We start from the raw sequence: 22149 nt of genomic DNA, 5'->3' as shown, positions 1-22149 counted from the left end.
TATTGTTGAATGTGACAGTAAATATTATGAACTCACCTTTAGAATTGTCCAATGATCTTTACCAAATGGTACTTTTTGTTTGTTTCATTGGATTTGCAGACTTTAAAATCTTACTAATAAATACATGTTAAATTTCAGACACTTGTTTGTTGTATTAGTTGAAATCTTCGTTGCACATATATGATGTTTTCAAATGTAAGCTAGAAATTCTGAAAGGGGATGCAAAAGCATAGTGTGTTTGATGTGAAGCATTCTTGGAGATCATCTAGCCATGACCCCTCAGTATCATATGTGAGAAAACCAAGGCCCCAAAACATGAAGTGGCTTGCCAAGAGATACATGGCTATCCGAATTGGAATTTCTAATTCTGCTTTATGCTGAAGTTTAGAAGGTCACTTAATTCCAATGAGAATGGAGCCGGAGGCAACTAAATGGTGATAGAAAAGCAGGTTGGAATTTCACAGTTTGATTTGAAAATGTTTGAAGGGTTGAGGTGGCCTATCTTTTCAACTGATCACCTTTTTTGTTAAAATGTATTGGTTGTGTGGAGACATAACAGGAATGCTCATGATGAGCTAAGCCACTTCTCATGAGTAGTATAGCTGCATTTTAGAGGGACTCAGATGGGGGGGGTGACTGTTTCTCAGTTTACCAAATTTTTAAGGCAGACAAATTTGAGAATGGCCCTTAATTATCCATAATTTTCCTCCCTACCCCATAATTTCAAAGCACGTTTAAGAAATATTGAAAAGGCATATCAAATAGTTTCTCTCACCTGATCTTCCCATAGATTTGGAACCTTATCAAGACTCAGAAGAAGTAGAGGGTGCTGTGTGTTTGTACTATGGAAGGTGGTAGGAAGAAGGAGTACTGTTTGAGAGTAAGGATGGATGGCACACCCTCACTTAAATATGTTCTTCTCCTTTTACCTTGTGACTGTATAACCCTGGCATCATGCCTCTTGGTTTGAGGGTGTGCAGTAGAAAAATAAGAAAGTTTTAAAACCGGTCATGTTATTTCTACCCTACGCAAGTATTTCTTTCCCTCTTTATCTTTCATCCTAGAGGAATCCCAGTGCCTGCTGATGATCGGATGAGAAATAAAAGAGAACACACACACATGCACACACACACACACTTCAGAAAAAAATATTGTGTTACATGGTTTCTTCAGATTCAAATAACATAGTCCAACCGTTACAATGTCCATAGTAAATGGAGAGTGATACCATACATGAGTGCACAGCTTCATTCCCAAAGTTTAGAGTGTATGATGTGACCGTTTCCTCAGCCTCAGGAATTATTCCCTCATTCCCAACATTCTGTTTCCCTCTTCCACCATCCTTTGGTACTTTTAATTCCTACTGTTTCTGTTATGAATTCTTACCTCCTTTTACGTCAAAGTTTTGGTGTGAATTGACAGTTACTTTTTCCACCCAATTGTTGCAGATTGAGGAAAGGAAAAACCTTGAGTGAGTAATAAGAAAAAAAAGATTATCCTAGTGGTCTATCATTTGGAAAGAATACCTAAACAACTCAGACATTTATCACTGTAAGGATTAATGCCATGCTAGCTTATTTTATATATTATTATTTATATCTTATTATGCCCCATTACCTTTGGTAGTGCCAGACTCCAGGAAGGGAGGGGGGAAATGTCTTCAATCCAAAAGTGTACTGACTCACTATTTCAAAATTAGTATTTGTAGTGAGATGCTCTGAGCTTCCTGAGGGCCATGCCATCCACATCTCCCTCTCATTCACCAATTCTTGGAAGTTTTAAGAATAGGCGTTTAGGCAAATTCTGATCTTGATTTTAAGAAGAGGCACTTTCTCTTTCTCTTGATGGTCTTTTCCTTGAGTTGGTGTTGTATGTGTCTTTTGACTATTTGATTGGTAAGAACTCTAGTGCCAGGATTTGGTTATGAGCCTAAAGTAAAGGGGCCAATGAGGTGACTCATCTTGTCTTCTGTCTTTCCTTTCCTACTTCTTCCAAAGAGGTATTGGGTAACATATAAAATTCCACAAAATGAAAATTAAGAACAACAAGTTGAAGGAAAAACAAAGATGGAGAAACCTGTAAATTCTCTGAGAAGGAAGAGACAGTGATTTAAGAGCATGAATTTGGTCTTCTCTCTGTGGACCTTGTGTATTCTCTGTAGCTGGTGGAACAGGAATTTGCTTGTAGTGTTACCACAGTCATACTTGGTTCTATAAGGAGTTCATAAGTCTCTAATGCTTGGCTTTAATCTCCCTCCTAAACTTCATGAATTGAAGTATTGCTAAGGGAACATATTCATTTCCTAATTTATATTCATTTTCCTTTATGCAACTTGAAAGTGTTATAAACCAAACCAAAACCCAGAGCTGTTGAGTCGATTCTGACTAAAGTGTTATAGTAGGAAGATATTCAACAATAGAGCAATTTCAATCAAGACCTAACTTTCATGCTACCTGTCTTTACCATAGGAGTCTCTGAGTGGTGCAAAGAGTCAAATACTAATTGAAAGGTTTGCAATTTCAACCCACCCGGAGGCATCTTGGAAGAAAGGCCTGGCAATCTGTTTCCAAAAGAGCACAACCTTGAAAACGCTATGGAGCACAGTTCTTCTTGGAAACATATAGGATTGCTAACTGCTATAAAAAAAAAAAAAAACTGCTATAACAACCTCCAATCTCAGTTAACACAACAAATGTTCAATTTTAATGTTATATGTTTGGGTTATGTCCATGTGAATCAGCGGATTGAGCAGGGGAACTCTGCCCCACACAATAATTCAAGGACTCGTGGTCCTTCCAACTTATGACTCTACTCTCGTCTAGATCCCAACAGTATTCTCCATTAATGTGGCAGACGAGAAAAGAAAGAGCATTATAAGTCATGCCTGGAAATGACATATTTTACTTCCATCCACATTTTATTGGCAAGAACTCAGTCACATGATTGCACTTGACTTCAGGGAAAGTTGGATAATGTAATCTAGCTGTGTTATCAGGTTCAAAAGACAAACAACTGGTAAATAGTCAGTCTCTGCTTCTCCCTGTGGCAATCTTGTAATGCTAAGCATCACACCTTCTTACCCAGAAATCTCTGCATTTCCTCTGTATTGCCTTTCATATAAGAAAGGTAACCATATAGTTTACTCCCAGAATAGAATATTTTTTTGAAAGGAGCTACTATAAATTATCCTGAGATAATATGCATAAAGAAGTACTGTCTTGGGAAAACATGGACATATAGTTCTCTTCCACACACAGCACGGTCACCTTGAGAAATAGGACAATGGATATACTTAAATATATTGCACATGGTCTCTTGTACAATGCTGAGCACTAAAGAGATCAATAAACACCTGAATGTATGAAAGCACTATACAATACAGTCTTCAAATAAAATTCTGTTTCCTTTGAGGATGAGTTTCTTTTTTCCTTTGTAACTCTTCTATGGTTAACCACAAAGAAGAAGTTTGTTTCAAGGGTAGTAGTCATTTAACAGCAGCTAGGGTCAGTTTGCCATAATGTATTAAAAATAATTAGTTGTCACTTAAAATTAGTAAGTTTTGTGTATCACTGTGATGCCCGCTACTAGGCAATATAAAGTGGCGATATCAATCCATGTATTTTCCCAAAAAGTTACCTTTTCTGCTTTAGGATTGTCATGACATAGGTGAGATGTGAGATATTAACTGGAATAAAATCAGTTGCCATAGAGTCATTTCCGATCTTAATGACCCTACACAACAGAGTAGAACTGCCCTGTAGGGTTTCCAAGGCTGTAATCTTTACAGACGTAGACTGCCACGTCTTTCTCCTGTGGAGTGGCTGGTGAGTTTGAATCACCAAACTTTTATTTAGAAGCCAAGAATTTAACCTCTGTGCCACCAGGGCTACTTTGAACTTGCATGCTATCTTCAAATTTTTAGACTTAAGAGGAACATAAGAAAGCTGGACAATGAATAAGGAAGACTGAAGAAGAATTGACGCCTTTGAATTGTGGTGTTGGCGAAGAATATTGAGTATATCATGGACTGCCAAAAGAATGAACAAATCTTACCTGGGAGAAGTACAACCAGAGTGCTCCTTAGAAGCAAGGAAGGTGAGATTACGTGTCACATACTTTGGACATGTTATCAGGAGGGATCAGTCCCTGGAGAAGGACATCATGCTTGGTAGAGGGTCAAAGAAAAGAAGGAAGACCCACAATGAGATAGATTGACACAGTGGCTGCAACAATGGGCTCAAGCATAACAACGATTGTGAGGATGGCTCAGGACTGGGCAGTGTTTTCTTCTGTTGTACATAGGGTCGCTATGAGTCGGAACTGACTCGATGGCAGCTAACAACAACAAAAACAAGAGGAACAAATGAGAGTATATTCAGAAAAAAATGGTCAAGATGAAATTAGAATTTTAAAACTTATGATATGAAAAATTATTTGGAAAAACTAGGGATACTTGAACTGGAAAGGAGAAATCAAATAATGGATAGGATAACTATATCAAAATTTAAAGGGGAGAAAGGATTAGGTTTCTCCAAGGAGTAAAATCAGGATTAGTGTGTTGAAGATAAATGAGGCAGATTTGTGGCTGCGTGTTAAGTAAGAAAGAGGCATGGATAACAAAATATTGAGCTGTCTCAGGACAGAATGAGCTTGAGTATAGGTTCGGCCACTACTTGAAGATGTTGTGTAATATGAATTCAAGCATCTTATTGGGAGGGTAAGTTGAAATAAAAAAAAATTCAGTATGCATTTCAAATTTACATGAGATTAATTGATTCTTTTGTATTATAATGCTAACAGGACAGTAAAATGCTATATCTAATTTCTTATGCTTTTGTTATGAGTATACAAACTCTTAGAGATTTCTGATGAACTTTGCTCAGTGATCAGTCACTGACACTTCCAAAATCCCCCAAAACCTGTTTGCTTTACTCTGACTACTTTTTCATGTAACCTTTCATGTTTTTCTTCAGGTATGATTTGGAATAAGATTCAGATAAGTTAATATGAGTACTGGATAACTATTAAATACTGATACAAATACACTCCTTTCTATACCATGTATCACTGAGAAAACGTGCTTATTTTTTTATTCCACAAGTCACTAACCGCTACACACAAGTGAGTATGCTTTGACTCACATGGAAATAGAGCCATTGCTTGAAGGTTGGAACTTTTATGTGTGGAAAATGCAAAAAACCTATCCAATCTGATAAAAAAGTCAGCAAATTAGCAGCATTGCTCATGGAGCCATGTCTCACTGGAAGATAATGTCTTATTAAGTTAGGGATGCTGCTCATATTAAATGCACCTCTCTCAGAGCAAAGACCACCATTTAGTGAAGCAAAGAGGAATTGTCAATTCAGTCTTATCAATAATGAATCTTTTACTCAGCCCAGCCTTCCTATTCTAGGGCTTGATTTAAAAAAATTTGTTGTAAACTTAACTTTGTATAGTTTCAGCAATTAAAATGAATGCCTGTTGGTACATTGGACAGCAGCATTTCAAGGGCCATTTTCCAAAGTTCAGGATCTTGTATCAACTTTGTGTTAAAGACAGCACCAGTTCTTGGGAAAATAGTGATGCAAGACAAGTAGTCTTTAGTATTTCTCTCATCTTTCCTTTCAGCTGCTCCTTTCCTTGGATACTTTACTCTCTTGTTTTGACTGGTGAGTCATGAGGCAAGATCCATTCTCAGGGCATGCACATTTCTTCTATTTCTCTCTCTTTCTTCTTTCTTCATTAGAAATGTGGCGGCAGAAATAATTTTGAGGGTGGCATTAATGAATTATGTATTACTCTTCTTAGCATTTTATTATTTTTTCTCCTGGTTGGATAAAATGACTTAACTTTTAAGTAAATAAATGATCTTTAATGGTGAAACTGTCAACCAGCTGACAGGCCCATGGCAGTGGTGGCAGTGGTGGTGGTGGGGTGTCTCTGCAAATTCCTTTTGGAATGACAACCAGCTTGGTGCAATGATCTGAATATTCTGATTTAGTAGGACCTGAAAGTGTTCCAGGAATCCATACTTTCATAAATTATCCAGGTGATTGTCATGAAAGCAGGTTTGGTAATCACTGGTTGGTATTAGTGCTTCTCTAATGTTAATATGTATATAAATTATCCAGGAATCTTCTTAAAATGCAGATTCTCATACAAGAGGTCAGGGATGGGATTCTGTAGTCCAACAAAATTCCAGGTGATGCTGATGCTGATGGTTCACAGACCACACTTTAAGTACAAAGATCTAGAACATTAATATTTTAAAAATATCAATATTGGTTGTTGACCAATATTTATATAAAATATATTTTTAAGATACAAAAGCCCTGACCACCATTTCTTTTAAGGTCTCCAAGTGATTTTAATAGGCCAAAATTCCATCATGAATCACTATTTCATATAGTTATTACCCTTTTGCCTTGTTTTGAGGACAAGTGTTGCTATGAGATGTCAGTGAATAACACCTGAATACTGTCAAAGTAAGATAGGCCAAAGTTGTACAGGGTAGTGATTAATAGCATGAATTCCAGAGTCATACTGAATTAGGTTTAGGTACTGTTTTCACCCCTTACTAGTTGTGTAACTTTGTGCAAAGTAGTTCATATCATTGAGGTTCAGTGTCCTCACCTGTAAAACAGGAATAAAAAAAAAAAACAACCAACAAACAAAAACAGGAATAAGAACACTCAAAAGCTTGTCATCAGGAATAAATGGAATAATGTATCTAAAGTATAGTAAGCCCTCAATAAATGATAGCTATTATTTTGAGTCCTGTGCTTCTTAAATTTTTCCACTGAAGGGCCACAAATGTCAGAAGTGAGTGAATGTATACTCCTTGGGTAAGGGGTGGATGGTGGTCCTCACCAAGTGTCAGATTTCTTTGAAGGGTTTACCCTCATGTTTTAAAAAATGATAATTTTGAATTATACTCCATAGTGGATCTGTGTATTCATAGTAAAAAAATAAATTGAATAAACTTATTGTCCTGATATGCCAAGAAAAACTGATGTATCATGGAGCTATTGCATGTTTGTTCTATAGTTTTACAAACTGCCTTTTGCACTATTAAGTACTTTTGATTTAGTACCTTGATAGTACATGGAGACATTGAGCTCAGACTTCTTCCATTCTTTACTGTGCAGCCCACAAACCACAAGAGGAGGTTGTGGATGATTTTGTCTTTCCATTTAGCTCCCAGCTACAGCTGGCTTGGCTAGTGTATGCATCTTGTCCACGGGACACTAATCCATAGGTGACGTGTTTCTAAAAACCTTGCTCAAAAGGGGACAATACGGTTTTTTTAGACCAATCTGATTTTTTTCATACTCACACATTGAAGCTTGGAAATATAGGGGTGGAGTCAACCAATAATTTGATAATGAAAGAGTGAATGAAAAGATTCAAAGTGACGCCAGGACTGAGAAAAGGAGAAAAATGTTTAAAAGTGTGGTTTTAACCTCAGGTAGAAGCTCTCACAGATTCAGGCTATTTTCATGGGCCAGGAAAAGTCTTTGAGAACTAGTAGCGTTGCAGACCCATTCGTGGTTGCCATCAAAAAGAAACAGTAACCTGTGGTAAAGCTGAGAAGTCATCAAACTTTACAGTTGGAGTCCCAGAATCTTGTTTTCTCCCCTTTCCTCAGTTCAAGTAGGAATCCCTGTATCCCTTTTAGAATTCTAGTATTTTTAAATCAGTAAACATTTACTTAGAGTTTATGATGTACTAGGTACTGGACTAAATGAGGTGGAGTGAATATGACACAATCTCTGCTTTTAAGGCGCTTTTAGTCTGATGGGACACAAAGTTATATATACAATTATAAAATGTGGCAAATGCTATAACATAAAAAGGGTTATTAATAGAGGATATAAAAATAGAGGGGGTTATTAATTCTACTTGGGAAAGCAATTCAGAGGTGGTGAATTGCTAGTTAGTTCACCAGGTTTAGGAAGGACAAAACAAAACAGCACAAAAATTCCAAAGCACCAAAATCTCAAGGTCTTAAAATATCATAAAATGTCTTAAAATATCTAAGGTATGAATCTAGGAAAATTGGAAATTGTCAAAAATGGTAAGGAATGCATAAATATCGGGATCCTAGGCATTAGTGAGCTGAAATGGACTGGTATTGGCCATTTTGAATCGGACAATCAAATAGTCTACTATGCTGGGAACAAAAACTCGAAGAGGAATGGTGTTGCATTCATCGTCAAAAAGAACGTTTCAATATCTATCCTGAAGTACAATGCTGTCAGTGATAGGAAAATATCCACACGCCTTCAAGGAAGACCAGTTAATACGACTATTATTCAAATTTATGCACCAACCACTAGAGCCAAAGATGAAGAAATAGAAGGTTTTTATCAGCTGCTGCAGTCTGAAATTGATTGAACATGCAATCAAGATGCATTGATAATTACTGGTGATTGGAATGCGAAAGCTGGAAACAAAGTAGAAGGATCTGTAGTTGGAAAATCTGGCCTTGGTGATAGAAACAATGCCGGAGATCGAATGATAGAATTTTGCAAGACCAACGACTTCTTCATTGAAAATACCTTCTTTCACCAACATAAACGGCGACTATACACATGGATCTCACCAGAAGGAACACACAGAGATCAAATTAACTACATGTGTGGAAAAAGACGACAGAAAAGCTCAATAGCATCAGTCAGAACAAGGCCAGGGGCCGACTGTGGAACAGGCCATCAATTGCTCATACGCAATTTCAAGCTGAAACTGAAGAAAATCAGAGCAAGTCCACGAGAGCCAAAATACGACCTTGAGTATATCCCACCTGAATTTAGAGACCATCTGAAGAATAGATTTGATGCATTGAACACTAGTGACTGAAGACCAGACGAGTTGTGGAATGACATCAAGGACATCGCCCATGAAGAAAGCAAGAGGTCATTGAAAAGACAGGAAAGAAAGAAAAGACCAAGATGGATGTCAGAGGAGACTCTGAAACTTGTTCTTGAGCGTCGAGCAGCTAAAGCAAAAGGAAGAATTGATGAAGTAAAAGAACTGAATAGAAGATTTCAAAAGGCCTCTCAAGAAGACAAAATAAAGTATTATAATGACATGTGCAAAGAGCTGGAGATGGAAAACCAAAAGGGAAGAACACACTCGGCGTTTCTCAAGCTGAAAGATCTGAAGAAAAAATTCAAGCCTTGAGTTGCAATAGTGAAGGATTCCATGGGGAAAATACTAAACGATGCAGGAAGCATCAAAAGAAGATGGAAGGAATACACAGAGTCATTATACCAAAAAGAATTAGTCGATATTCAACCATTTCAAAAGGTGGCATATGATCAGAAACTGATGGTACTAAAGGAAGAAGTCCAAGCGGCCCTGAAGGCACTGGCAAAAAACAAGGCTCCAGGAATTGATGGAATATCAATTGAGATGTTTGAACAAACAGATGCAGCGCTGGAGGTGCTCACTCGTCTATGCCAAGAAATATGGAAGACAGCTTCCTGGCCAACTCACTGGAAGAGATCCATATTTATGCCTATTCCTAAGAAAGGTGAGCCAACCAAATGTGGAAATTATAGAACAATATCATTAATATCACACACAAGCAAAATTATGCTGAAGATCATTCAAAAACAGCTGCAGCATTACATCGACAGGGAACTGCCAGAAGTTCAGGCTGGTTTCAGAAGAGGACGTGGAACCAGGGATATCATCGCTGATGTCAGATGGATCCTGGCTGAAAGCAGAGAACACCAGAAGGATGTTTACCTGTGTTTTATTGATTATGCAAAGGCATTTGACTGTGTGGATCATAACAACTTATGGATAACATTGCGAAGAATGGGAATTCCAGAGCGCTTAATTGTGCTCATGAGGAACCTTTACATAGATCAAGAGGCAGTTGTTCGGACAGAACAAGGGGATACTGATTGGTTTCAAGTCAGGAAAGGTGTGCGTCAGGGTTGTATTCTTTCACCATACCTATGCAATCTGTATGTTGAACAAATAATACGAGAAGCTGGACTATATGAAGAAGAACGGGGCATCAAGATTGGAGGAAGACTCAATAACAGTTGCCTGTGTTATTCAGATGACACAACCTTGCTGGCTGAAAATGAAGAGGACTTGTGAGGAAGATCAAGGACTACAGCCTTCAGTATGGATTACACCTCAACATAAAGAAAACAAAAATCCTCACAACTGGGCCAATGAGCAACACCGTAATAAATGGAGAAAAGATCGAAGTCAAAGATTTCATTTTACTTGGATCCACAATCAACAGCCATGGAAGCAGCAGTCAAGAAATCAAAAGACATATTGCACTGGGCAAATCTGCTGCAAAAGACCTCTTCAAAGTGTTGAAGAGCAAAGATGTCACCCTGAAGACTAAGGTGCGCCTGATCCAAGCCATGGTATTTTCAATCACATCATATGCATGTGAAAGCTGGACAATGAAGAAGGAAGACTGAAGAAGAGTTGACGCCTTTGAACTGTGGTGTTGGAGAAGAATATTGAATATACCATGGACTGCCAAAAGAACGAACAAACCTGTCTTAGAAGAAGTACAACCAGAATGCTCCTTAGAAGCAAGGATGGTGAGACTGCCTCTTACATACTTAGGACATATTGTCAGGAGTGATCAGTCCCTGGAGAAGGACATCTTGCTTGGCAGAGTACAGGGTCAGCGGAAAATAGGAAGACCCTCAACGAGGTGGATTGACACAGTGGCTGCAACCATGAGCTCAGGCATAACAACGATTGTAAGGATGGCGCAGGACCGGGCATTGTTCCGTTCCTTTGTGCATAGGGTTGCTATGAGTCGGAATGGACTCGATGGCACCTAACAACAACAACAACATAAAGTCCATTGTGGGCCTAGGAACCTCCCCGAAGCAGCTGTCCTCTATACGATGGGTCAGTTTTCCAGCTCTATATCAACATGTGCTTTCACAATTGCAGAAGCAGGAGAAAACATATGGGGGTTCACTCAAAGACTTCTACGTGGAAGTGATACATATCACTTTCACTCACATTTGGCCAAACCAAGTCAGATTACTATATTTAACTTCTAAGTGTAGGGGAAGTACAATCTTTCCTCATTCCTGGAAACAGAGGGGAAGCAGCTATTAGTAAAGAGTATTAAGATGTCTCTTCCACAGCATCATATCATACAGGGACATCATCATTTTAATAACAATCAAGTCTTGTGATAAAATGAGTACCGATGATTGAATTTCAGGCACAAATTGACAGTCTAGTAGAATTTTCTTAGATCCTCAAAGCAAAACTTATATATGTTATTGCATAGTAGTGGTTTGTCCTTAAAGAGTATTAAATACATAATAAGAACCCAATAGGTCCATTAAAATATTTATTCTACTAATGATTAAGATATGCCAGACTATGAGTTGAGGCTAAGTAGTTTTATTTTTCTGCTGTCCTCTTGCCACTTACCTACCATCATTTTAACCATTTCAAGGTAAGGCAAAGCTCTGTACAATAGGTTGGGAAAATTCCCAGGATACTGTCTCTCTAGGCAATATTTCTAAAGTTCTGTTTGCCCTCATCTTTCTTCAATCCCAGAGAAAGGAAATAGTATAGATTGCTCCCTGTTTCACAACACACTTACATGAAGAGGGGCTGGTTCTGTGCAAGTAGGCAGCAGGGCATAGTGATTAAACATAAAGAATTTGGACTATTTGGGCTAAAATATGAACTATGAAACTTACTAGTTGTGTTACCCCTGGCAAATGACTCAGTTTTCCCAAGTGTAAAATGGGTTATACATACCTATTTTGCAGAGTTGTTGTGAGAATTTTTCACAGGTTCTTACATTCATATTTTACTAGTCCCCTGAAAATTTATCCACTCATCAAACTTTTTGGAGGATATTACCACATGTGTTCACATATTATAATAATCTGTTTTTATTTTAAAAACTGCTGTCCTATTCCAGCCCTTCTCCAATAATTATTAGTGCATCTTGCCTGGCACTGCTGCTCCCATTAGACCATACTGATTCTTCTGCTGGGTATTGTCATTGCTGGAGATTCTAAAGACTGAAAGTAATATTGTATTCTTTAGAGTCCTTAGTGAGCCATAGCTCTACCATGTTTCATTAAAAAGTGGTGGAGAGGAGGGGTTGTAATTTGCCTCTACCCTTTTTATTAATTGGTACACTTTTCCACATGGGCAGCAAAGAAGTGCCTGTTCACGAATGGCTTGAAAAGTTGGAGGATACAAACTTGAGCCCTTGAATTAATTAGCTAGTTAATTAATTTAAATATTTATCAGGCACTGAAAACAACATAATGATCAAGACAGACACTTCTTGCCTTTCAGAAACTTGGAGACTAAATTGGATACAGGGAGGTATATATTTTATAAATAATCACACTGTTTAAGATATATGTACACACACAATAGTGATAAGTTCTATGAAGAGAAAATAGTGAGAAATCTACATAATTTGAGTAGACAAATATAGATGAAATACCCAAATGGTTATGTGATTTTAGGAATGAGGAGTATCATTACTGATGTCAGAATGTCAGATGGGTCTTGGCCAATAGCAGAGAATATGAGAAAGATGCTACTTGTGTTTTATTGACTATGAAAAAGGCATTGGGCTGTGTGGATCATAACAAATTATGAATAACACTATAAATAATGAGAATTTCAGAAAACCTAATTGTGCTCATGAGAAACATGGACATGGATCAAGAGTCAGTCATTCAAATAGAACAAGGGGATACTGCATGGTGAAAAATAGGAAAATGTGAGTGAAAAGGCTGTATTCTTTCACCTTACTTCTCTGTAGTGGTTAAGAGTTCAGCTGCTAACTAAAAGGTATGCGGTACAATTCCACCAGGCACCTCTTGGAAGCCCTTTGGGACAGTTCTACTTTACCCTCTAGGGTTGCTGTGAGTCAGAATTGACTCGACAGCGATGGGTTTGGTTTTGGTGGTTTATTCAATTTGTATGTTGAACAAATACTCTAAGACACTAGACTATATGAAAAAGAATGTGTCATCAGGATTGGAGGAAGACTTACTAACAAAATGTTATATGCAGATAACACAACCTTGCTTGCCAAAAGTGAAGAGGACTTGAAGAACTTACTGATGAAGACAAAAGACTACAGTCTTCAGTATGGATTACACCTCAACATAAAGAAAGCAAAAATCCTCACAACAGGACCAATAAGCAAAATCATAACAAAGGGAGATATATTGAAGTTGTCAAGGATTTCATTTTGCTTGGATCCACAATCAACACCCAATGAAGCAGCAGCCAAGAAATCAAACGATGTATTGCATTGGGCAAATCTGCTTCAAAAGACCTCTTTAAAGTATTGAAAAGCAAAGATGTCTCTTTGAGGACTAAGGTGCGTTCTGACCCAAGTCATGATATTTTCAATCGCCTCATATGCATGCGAAAGCTGGACAATGAATAAGAAAGACCGAAGAAGAATTGACTCCTTTGAATTATGGTTATGGCGTTGTGGAAGAATATCGAATATATATTAGACTGCCAGAAGACCAAACAAGTCTGTCTTGGAAGAAGTACAGCCAGAGTGCCCCTTGGAAGCAAGCATGGTGAGACTTCGTCTCACGTGCTTTGGACACGTTATCAGGAGGGACTAGTCCCTTAAGAAGGATGTCATGCTTGGTAAGTCAGAGGGCCATTGAAAAAGAGGAAGACCCTTAACAAGATAGATTGTCACAGTGACTGCAACAATGGACTCAAACATAACAACGATTGTGAGGATGGTGCAGGACGAGGCAGTGTTTCATTCTGTTGCACATAAGTCATAATGAATCAGAACTGACTCAACACCACCTAACACCATGTTTGAAGGGGTGAGAAACATACTGAAGTGGACATTGCATCTAGAAATTCAAGAGGAGGTTTTAGGAAAAATGTTTAAACACTATTATGTAGAGGGTTTAAATGGTGTATATTTCAGTTAAATTAAACTAGGCCAAGTTAAGAGAAAGTGATTTTTGATGAGAGCAATGAAATAAGCGGTGTTTGAAAATATCTATTTGTCAGAGAAAATACGTGGATTTGAACACTCTGAAACAAATATGAATATTACACTGTGATATTATACTTCTTTATGCCACTTGAGGTTGAATATAACCTGGAAGAGTTCATTGGCAATTTGCTGTTTATCTAAAGTACACATACGCCTTTATGAAGTATTTGACTATAAGTTGAACAAAATCCAGACATATTCTGTGGGATAGTGTTTTTTTGTTTTTTGGAAGATATAGGATGTGATGAGAAGTTTTGAATATCTTTAAAATGTTGAAGCATTGTCTAAGGCACTAATAAGTGTCCAGATTAGCAGCTGTAACTTTTAGGAAAAAACTTAATAGGAATGATTAATACAAAACAAAAATGAAGACGCTGTGACTGTTGAGGGTTGTACAGATTTTGTTTGTTGAAATGGTTGATTTAAAGTAATCAACACATTTTAGAGGTTGACTGAAAGGCACTGGGGATGGATTATCTTGGGGCAGAAAAATGGGAAAATGAGACTAGCCACTTTAATGGTGCAAATAATAGATATTGAATTTATTGGAGAAGGTAGACCTGAAATTCAAGTTAAATACATATAGGTATGAGGTTGTACAGCATCACTTTTGTTTTTAATTATTTATATGTTTGAAATAGAGGATTTACTTATAATTGTAGTGAAACTGTTGTTAGAGTTTACCCAATCAATATTATGTTTTTTAAATAGGGATAATATCATCCTTCATGGTGTGATATCTATGATGAGAGTTACATGCCTCTAAGGCAGGTTTCTCAACCTGTTATTAACATTTTGGGATGTGTCATTCTTTGTTGTGGGGGGCTGTCCTGTGAATAGTAGAATGTTTAGGAGCATGTCTGGTCTCTAATCACTAGATGCTGGTAGCACCTTTTCTAGTTATGACAACCAAAAATATCTCTAGACATTGTCAAATGTGCCCTGAGGAGTAAAATCACCCCTAGTTGAGAACTACTGCTCTAAATTAAAGAAAATTTTATACTTTTAGTTTGTATTGCTATAATATGTTTGAGGCCTGTCTTATCTAGTGCTGCTATAACAGAAATCCCATAACTGGATGGCTTCAACAAAGAGAAATTTATTCTCTCACAATCTAGGAGGCTAGAGGTCCAATTCATGGTGCCGGTTCTAGGGGAAGGCTTTCTCTCTCTGTCTGTCCTTGTCATCAATCTTCCCCCGGTCTGGGAGCTTCTCAGCCCAGAAACCTCGGGTACAAAGGAAACACTCTGCTCCTGAAACTAATTCCAATCTCTTGCAATTTGTATTTGTTTTAGTTTCAAGGCTCTTTAAAGGCTTGGCTTAGGTGAGACAATGTTGTTTTCGTTGTTAGGTGTCACTGAGCCGATTCCTACTCATAGCAACCCTATGTATAACAGAACAAAACACTGCCTGGTTCTGCTTCATCCTCACAATTGTTGCTAGCTTAAGCCTATTGTTGCAGCCACTGTGTCAATCCATCTCAGCAAGGGCCTTCCTCTTTTTTGCTGACCTTGTTGTCTACAAAGCAGGGCGTCCTTTTCTAGGAATGATCCCTCCTGATAATGTGTCCAACGTATGTGAGACACAGCCTCGCCATCCTTGCTTCTAAGGAGCATTCGGTTCGTACTTCTTCCGAGACAGATTTGTTCTTTCTTTTGGCAGTCCATGGTATATTCAATATTCTTCTCCAACACCACAATTCAAAGGCATCAATTCTTCTTCAGTCTTCCTTCTTCATTGTCCAGCTTTCACATGCTTATGAGGCGATGGAAAACACCATGGCTTGGGTAAGGCACACCTTAGACTTCAAGGTGACATCTTTGCTTTTAAACACTTTAAAGAGGTCCTTTGCAGCATATTTGCCCAATGCAATGTGTCTTTTGATTTCTTGACTGCTGCTTCCATGGCTGTTGATTGTGGATCCAAGTAAAATGAAATCCTTGACAACTTCAATCTTTTCTCCATTTATCATGATGTTGCTCATTGGCCCAGTTGTGAGGATTTTTGTTTTCTTTATGTTGAGGTGTAATCCATACTGAAGGCTGTAGTCCTTGATCTTCCTCACAAGTCCTCTTCACTTTCAGCCAGCAAGGTTGTGTCATCTGAATAACACAGGCAACTGTTATTGAGTCTTCCTCCAATCTTGATGCTCCATTCTTCATATAGTCTAGTTTCTAGGATTATTTGTTCAGCATACAGATTCAGTAGGTATGGTGAAAGGATACAACCCTGACACACTGACATTAAACCATGTAGTATCCCCTTTTCTGTTCAAACGACTGCCTCTTGATCTATGTACAGGTTCCTCATGAGTACAATGAAATGTTCTGGAATTCCCATTATTCACAATGTTATCCTTAATTTGTTATGATCCACACAGTCAAATGCCTTTTCATAGTCAATAAAACACAGGTAAACATCTTTCTGGTATTCTCTAGTTTCTGCCAGGATCCATCTGACATCAGCAATGATATCCCTTGTTCCACATCCTCTTCTGAATCTGGCTTGAATACTGGCAGTTCCCTGTTGATATACTGCTGCAGTCACTTTTGAATGATTGTCAGCAAAATTTTACTTGTGTGTGATATTAATGATATTGTTAGATAATTTCCACATTCTGTTGGTGCGCCTTTCTTGGGAATAGGCATACATATGGATCTCTTTCAGTCGGTTGGCCAAGTAGCTGTCTTTCAGTTTTCTCGGCATAGATGAGTGAACACTTCTAGCTTCTAGTGCTGCACTCGTTTGTTGAAAACATCTCAACTGGTATTCTGTCAGTTCCTGAAGCCTTGTTTTCTGCCAATGCCTTCAGTGCAACTTGGACTTCTTTCAGTACCATCAGTTCCTGATCATATGCTACGTCCTGAAATGGTTGAACGTCAACCAGTTCTTTTTGGTCTAGTGACTCTGGGTATTCCTTCCAACTTCTTTTGATGCTTACTGGGTCTTTTAATATTTTCCCTGTAGAATTCTTCACTATTGCAACTCGAGGCTTGAATTTTTTCTTCAGGTCTTTCAGCTTGAGAAATGCCGAATGTGTTCTTCCCTTTTGGTTTCCTAACACCAGGTCTTTGCACATATCATTATGATACTTTATCTTCTAAAGCTGCCCTTTGAGATCTTCTGTTCAGCTCTTTTACTTCATCATTTCTTCCTTTCACTTTAGCTACTTGACGTTCAAAAGCAAGTTTCACAGTCTTTTCTGATATTCATTTTGCTCTTTTCTTTCTTTACTGTCTTTTTAACGACCTCTTGCTTTCTTCATATATGATGTCCTTAATATCATTCCACAACTAGTCTGGTCTTCAGTCATTAGTGTTCAACTCGTCAAATCTATTCTTGAGATGGTCTCAATTCAGGCGGGATATATGCAAGGTCATACTTTGGCTCTCATGGACGTGTTCTAATTTTATTCAGTTTTATTTTGAACCTGCATATAAGCAATTGACAGTGTGTTCCACATTCGGTCCCTGACCTTGTTCTGAATGCTGATGTTAAGCTTTTCCATAGCCTCTTTCCACAGATGTAGTCAATTTGATTCTCATGTATTCTGTCTGGTGAGGTCCACATGTACAGTTGCCATTTATGAGATAATGAGTCATGATTTTTTTTTAATTATTGAAGAATTCCTTAGGAAATTCTTAAGGCTCTTGTTGGGTGGATGACAAAAAATAGTTACTTCAAAGGAGTATTTTTGGCAAGGAGAGTACCTTGGTGCTCTGTTTGGAAGCAATTTATATAAGGTTCCTGAGTACCCCCACCCTAGGTAATGATTACCATAATCAAATCACAAGGATATATCAGAGGAATGCCGTGCCCCAAAATTCTAATAAACCGTGAAACATGAAGTATACAGAAACTCTTTAAATCTACTTAATCCAGAAATGGCATGGGGATCTTCAAGAAAAAAAGAAGAATCTGCGTGCTGTATGATATTTCTGTGTTTATTGTGTGAACCAATAAAGGAGAGTAGGCCCAGTCAAGATTATGGTCTTTGAAAATATCTATGCATTTTTAAATGTTATGTTATATTCGAGATGCCATGGGAAATACATTCTGAACCTAGAATAACAAGAAGTCAGTATTTTTAGCCAATACTTCTGTAATATTCTGTTTAGCCAATTATGATTTTTGGTGTACCCACTCTGTCTTTGTAGTATACAACATCCCTTCATGGGCTATTTAAAAAATAACATAATTAGAATCCAATCAAGGATAACATGAGTCACAAGATGGGAAGTATATTCGTCTTTGTTGTTGTTAGTTGCCGTCCAGTGCGTTCGGACTCATGACAACCCCATGTGCGCAGAGTAGAAGTGCTCTATAGGGTTTTCATGGCTGTGACCTTTCAGAAGCAGATTGCCAGGCCTGTCTTCTGAGGCACCTCTGGGTGGATTCAAATTGCCAACCTTTAGGCTACTAGTTGAGAGGTTAACCATTTCTGCTACCCAGGAATCCCATTCGTCTTAGAGAAATTCTTCCTCTGGAGCTGGCACCCTGAATTTGGAATTCTAGCCTCCTAGGCTGTGAAAGAGTAGATTTCTTTTTGTTAAAGCCATCCACTTGTGGTATTTTCATTGCAGCCGCATAGATAATTAAGACAGAAGGGAATGCACATTTTGTTTGGTGAAATAATCAATATAAATTCACTAACCTATTTTGTAGTACAACTTATCTTTTAGAGCAGATATATATGCAAGTCTATGCAGCCCGTTGCATTACTTATAGGAATCCCATTTATTAGATGAACTCCCTGTAAGTCTATCAAATTGTATGAACCTACATTGGGGATAATGACCAGCATGTTGTAGTCAAGAGGTACACAAATGCCAGTATGCCAACAAAGTGTAATGAACTACTTAATCCTTCTTGGCATTTGGGGTGAAGACAAATGGTATAAGGGGACCATTGTGCCTGAAAAGTAATGTCTGACTGTATGGAAAGGAAACAGAATCTATTTGAAATAGAGGTCATCTATAGCTTTCACCTGAATTCTTAAGTTACTATAGAAGCAGTCAACAATCTGATATCTCTCATAGGAACAGAGAATTTAACAATGGCCGAGTGTATTTAAAATGTTAAGAGAAATGTAACAGAGCTCTGAACTACCTTTTGAGCTGTAGAAACTCCCTATTGTGAGTTGTTTTTCTGTGGTATGTTGGAGGACAATTATCTAGCTTTAATTTGTATGAAAGCAGAAAATACAGTTTTGAATTTTCTATGTCTACAAATAGAAGGAGTTCCACTGTGAGACTATTTGAATGCTGGGGGTAATGGAATCTTTTTAGGAAAACTTAGGGTTTAAAGTAGTTATCACACTTATTTTGTATCTCTTTGTATCTGTTCTCACTGAGAGACTCTGTTAAGGTGTAGGATTCTTTAAAGTGTTGGAGACCTGTTTGTAGAGCTTTAATTTCTATAAATTGTTGGACAATTCTTTAAGATACTACAAAATCTGCCAAAGTCACAATAAAGTGGATAACGTGAATTTAAGGGGCAGAGATTACTTCATAGTAATAATTTTCCAAAAAATAAATTAAAAACCCTGCAAGGCATCCTTTGTTGAGTTGGTTAACTTTGATGTTTAAGATGACTTTTGTGATTATCATGGCTCATATAAAAGTTCACTTCATAAAAGACTACTTTATTTGTCTCAGGGAAAGGGTTGTAAATTTTTGGGTTTTTTTTTTCCAAATGTGGGATGTACGAAGAATGAATCTAGGAAAAAAAAATGAAATGAAATGCATGAACATCAATATCCTAGGCATTGGTGAGTTGAAATGGACTGGTATTGGACATTTTGGATCAGACAATAATGTGGTCTACTATGCCAGGAAAGACAAATTGAAGAGAAATGGTATTGCATTCATTGTCAAAAAGAACACTTCAAGATCTATCCTGAAGTACAACGTTGTCAGTGATAGGACAATACCCATATGCCTACAAGGAAGACCAGTTAATATGACTATCATTCCAATTGATGCGCCAACCACTAAGGTGAAAGATGACAAAATTGAAGATTTTCACCAACTTCTGCAGTCCGAACTTGATCGAACATGCAGTAAGAATGCATTGATAATTACTGGTGACTGGAATATGAAAGTTGTAAACAAAGAAGAAGGATTGGTAGTTGGAAAACATGGTCTTGGTGATAGAAATGATGCAGGACATCGAATTGTAGAATTTTGCAAGACCAACAACTTCTTCATTGCAAATACCTTTTTTCAACAACATAAAAAGTGACTATACACATGGGCCTCACCAAATAGAATACACAGGAATCAAATCTACTACATGTGTGGAAAGAGACGATGGATAAGTTCAATATTCTCAGCCAAAACAAGGCCAGGGGCTGACTGCGGAACAGACCATCAATTACTCACACGTAAGTTCAAGTTGAAGCTGAAAAAAATTAGAGCAAGTCTACGAGAGCCAAAGTATGACCTTGAGTACAACCCAACTGCATTTAGAGACCATCTCAAGAATAGATTTGACACATTGAACACTAATGATTTAAGATCAGGCAAGTTGTCAAATGACATCAAGGACGTCATACATGAAGAAACCAAGAGGCCATTAAAAAGACAGGAAAGATAGAAAACACCAAAATGGATGTCAGAAGAGACTCTGAAACTTGCTTTTGAATGTCGAGTAGCAAAATGAAGAAATAATGAAGTAAAAGAGCTGAACGGATGATTTCAAAGGGCAGCTTGAGAAGACAAGGTAAAGTATTATAATGACATATGCAAAGACCTGGTGTTAGAAAACCAAAAGGGAAGAACACGTTCAGCATTTTCCAAGCTGACAGAACAGAAGAAAAAATTCAAGCTTCAAGTTGCAATAGTGAAGGATTCTGTGGTCAAAATACTGAATGACACAGAAAGCAACAAAAAAAAGATGGAATGAATACACAGAGTCACTGTACCAAAAAGAATTGGTTGACATTCAGACATTTCAGGAGGCAGCATATGATCAAGAACCAATGATACTGAAGAAATAAATCCAAGCTGCACTGAAAACATTGTGAAAAATAAGGTTCCAGGAATTAGTAGAATACTAATTGAGATGTTTCAACAAAAGGATGCAGTGCTGGAAGTGCTCACTTGTCTATGCCAAGAAATTTAATACCTGGCCAACCAGCTGGAAGAGACTTATACCTATTCCCAAGAAAGGTAATCCAACAGAATGCAGACATTTTCTAACAATATCATCAATATCACTTGCAAGTAAAATTTTGCTGAATATCATTCAAAAGGGTTTACAGCAATATATCAACAGGGAACTGCCAGAAATTCAAGCTGGATTAGGAAGAGGAAGTGGAACAAGGGATATCATAGCTGATGTCAGATGGATCCTGTCTGAAACCAGAGAATACCAGAAGGATGTTTACCTGTGTTTTATTGATTATGCAAAGGCATTCAGCTGTGTGGATCATAATAAATTATGGATCACATTGTGAAGAATGGGAATTCCAGAACACCTAACTGTGCTCATGAGGAAGCTGTTCATAGATCAAGAGGCAGTTGTTCGGACAGAACAAGGAGATACTGTATGTTTTAAAGTCAAGAAAGGTGTGTTTCAGGATTGTATCCTTTCATCATACCTATTCAATCTGCATACTGAGCAAATAATCCAAGAAGCTGGACTGTATGAAGAAGAACATGGCATCAGGATTCGAGGAGGACTCATTAGCAACCTGCAGTATGCTTGCTGAAAGTGAAGAGGACTTGAAGCACTTACTGATGAAGATCAAAGACTACATCCTTCAGTATGGATTACACCTCAACATAAAGAAAACAAAAATCCTCACAAGTGAACCAATAAGCAAAATCATGATAAACAGAGAAAAGATTGAATTTGTCAAAGATTTTATTTTACTTGGATCTGCAATCAACACCCACGGGCGCGGCAGTCCAGAAATCAAAGGACAGATTGCATTCGGCATATCTGCTGCAAAAGACCTGTTTAAAGTGTTCAAAAGCAAAGATGTCACTTTAAGGACTAAGGTGCGCCTGACCCAAGACATGATGTTTTCAGTCTCCTCATATGCATGTGAAAGCTGGGCAGTGAATAAGGAAGACTGAGGAAGAATTGATGCCTTTGAATTATGGTGTTTTCCAAGA

Source organism: Elephas maximus, chromosome X (assembly GCF_024166365.1).
Source record: "Elephas maximus indicus isolate mEleMax1 chromosome X, mEleMax1 primary haplotype, whole genome shotgun sequence".
Lineage (NCBI taxonomy): Eukaryota > Metazoa > Chordata > Mammalia > Proboscidea > Elephantidae > Elephas > Elephas maximus.
Note: the sequence above shows the minus strand (reverse complement) of the source record.